General features: G+C 35.2%; 1 long non-coding RNA gene across 1 annotated transcript; it reads left to right on the plus strand.

Annotated features, from left to right (window-relative positions):
- The first annotated feature begins 724 nt into the window (after nucleotides 1-724).
- Nucleotides 725-2,481, plus strand: LOC109209182. The gene is made up of 2 exons (XR_002065317.1): nucleotides 725-1,452; nucleotides 2,156-2,481. It is a non-coding gene; the product is annotated as an uncharacterized LOC109209182 (long non-coding RNA).
- Nucleotides 2,482-2,946: the final 465 nt, after the last annotated feature.

The raw sequence follows: 2,946 nt of genomic DNA on the forward strand, positions 1-2,946 counted from the left end.
AAATTAAAATTTTGTTAAATAATATTATTTTGGTATAGAATCTAATGTGGATGCTGATTTGTCATCAACGTCAAGCAAGTGAGCATCACATGATTCCGGAGGTGTTTAAAAGTCTTGTTTTGATTAAGTTGAAGTGTCTGGATGAAACTTTATGGAGTGTAGGGACCGGGATGACAAACCAGAACAAGTACAAGTGTCTCCTAGGCTATTCTGCCATAAATATTTTCTATAGTTTTAACAACAAAAAAAATTAAAAAGTATGTCACTTAAAAACCCGACAGGTGTAATGGAAGGTAATTACACATATGCTCTACCACTGAAAAATAAAAGAAAACAAGAAAAGGACGTTAGAGGCAGAGGCTAGAGAGGAGAGCTAGGATGAAACATGTGGATGAATGAGGATGAGATTACGTGATACTAACAAACGGTATACTATTATATTACTGTAGTATACTACTATGCGTTAAATATATTATGTGAAAAAAAAGTACTTCAATTTAAAACTCAAACTCATGCTGACGGGTACTTACTGATAAAATACTTAATTAATCATATTGCAAAAGGTTAAAGGACGTTCTACTAATTGCATATTATAGGTGTTTGAACAAAAAAGTTTAAGACTTTTTTGCCAACTGTAATTATCAATAATAAAGAAGGTAAATCTTAGCCAAGCATAAGCAACTTCAGATTCAAACTCATATAACGAGAAATAACGAAAGGTAGGAACATATTAGATTTATTGATGTGATAATTATGCATCAAACACAAGAGATGAGCTTACATGAGGCGAAAAAGAATTATAAATGAAGGGTAAAGGGGAAAAAGTGAGACAACTGTTCATCCGAGAGAGATTCTTCTTTTCTCCTCTTCTTCTTCTTCTCTTTTCCTTCCTTGTTTGTTGTCCCTTTCCCTCTCGAAAAAGCCCTTTCTCTAAGCTTACCTGCCATATATATATATATAGTTCCTAGGACTTCTATTCAATAGTTTTTGACCAACATGCTTTCGATGATTTGACCCCGAGGATGGCCGAGGTGTTCTTTGCTATTTCGCCACCTGAGCGGGATCCCAACTTGGTCGACCCCCTATCATTCCTATTGGGGGCAACCACTATGATCAGATTTTGACCCATACAATAGGGTTCTTTAATTTTCTCCAAACAAATTAGGTTGGAGTTTTCCGTACAATAATGTAAGTTGAATTTATTATCCTATTTTCTGTCTCCCAATGTAATTCTAAAGAAACAGAAAAGGACCAAAGGCACAGAGCCAAAACCGTGTGGTCTGTTCCATGGCAATGGCAGAGCACGATGCCAAGCCTTTTCTCTTGTGTCGTTTCGTTATTTCTTTTACAAGGACTGGTATGTAGGGTTGGGGTCGCATTGTTTTGTCGTAAGGAACTGTTGGAGTGCACAAGAAGTTGGAACAAATGACCTACAAGGGCCGTAGTGAATTGGTAACTACTTTATCTTTAATTAGAAGTTTCTATTTCAAACCCCTAAATATGAAGTTGCTTTTGTTCGAAAACGTTTAATCTCTGATATGAGATTTTTCAGCTTGAAACCAAATTTATCTTACCCCAAATTCAGAGGCGGATCCAGGATTTGAGGCTTATGGGTTCCTACCATAATTTTAAATTAATATACAATAATAACTGGGTTCACAGTTAAATATTACAAATATTTTATGAATTACTTAATATAAATACAGGGTCTACGCAAGAGTTATTGAGTTCCCGAAAACCCGTATTGAATGCTCTAGGTCCGCCCCTGACCCCAATAAAGATACGGAATACCGAACGAAAAAAATAAAAGAGTTGGCACAAATGATGTAAATAGCAATTTGTGAAGGATTTGAGGAGGAGACTCTCATATAGTTATAAAATCTTACGTCTCCGATCCCCATCGCATAAAGAATTCTTTTGAAGCATCCGCGTAACTTCCTATTTGTTTTGTCCTGCCTGCACAAATCTAGCTATGAAATACCTGCTATTATCACAACCAAAATCCATAATTTTAAGCGTGTTTAATTTATGCCAAATAATTGTACATAAGTATTAGCATGTTATCAGTTAACTTAGAGTATTATTTTCAAGTTATCGCCGGACATTTACATGTAATTATCTCTTAGTTGACCTAACAATACGAATTTTTTTACAGTTGTATCGGTTAAAATTTGGACTGGACTTAATAACTGCAAATGGACGTGGTCGAGGATTAAGCCGACCACGGGCCAATGGCGAGGAGTCGTCTTAAGGAGGATTAGTGCCGAGGTCAAGTAAAGAATGTACGGAAGCAACGGTAGAACAAGTTTAGAATAGAAAGAAGGAATATTCCTTTGGATATTCTTTCAGTTGTACTTTAGAGTTTCTTAGGAATATCCCCTATAAATAGGAAGAGATAAAGAACAAAAAGGGAAATCTTCACTTTTGGGATAAGAACACATTGTAAAGGTTGACTACAGAGAATATACAAAGCTTGTCTTGTCCATTGGTTCCATTATTCAATATATATCTTTTACTCACAAGATCCAAGGATCTCTTGTCCACCTTCATTTCCTTTTGTCCCCACGTCGTTGTCAATATATAAATCATCTAACATTTGGGTGACAAGTTCCTTCTTATTACATTTATTGTCATTATCTATATTCATTGCAGGCTTTCTTTATTGCATTCATTGACAATCATTGAGCACTCTTAATCGGCATTCAATATTATCGGACATGATCCTACATCATTAATGCATTAGTCTTCAGATCTAGTAGTAATTATATTTAACTAGGATTCATCCCCTGTTTTCTTATTAATTCGTTTTAGAAAAAGGTTTAATACTTTTTTGGTAAAACAATTTGGCGCCGTCTGTGGGGAGTTTCTAGTTAAAATTTTAGTTTCTTCTAGACCAAAAAAAAAACGACAACAACCAACTTTTTCTCGTTTGCACGAACTAACAAT

Source organism: Nicotiana attenuata, unplaced genomic scaffold (genome assembly GCF_001879085.1).
Source record: "Nicotiana attenuata strain UT unplaced genomic scaffold, NIATTr2, whole genome shotgun sequence".
Taxonomy (NCBI): domain Eukaryota; kingdom Viridiplantae; phylum Streptophyta; class Magnoliopsida; order Solanales; family Solanaceae; genus Nicotiana; species Nicotiana attenuata.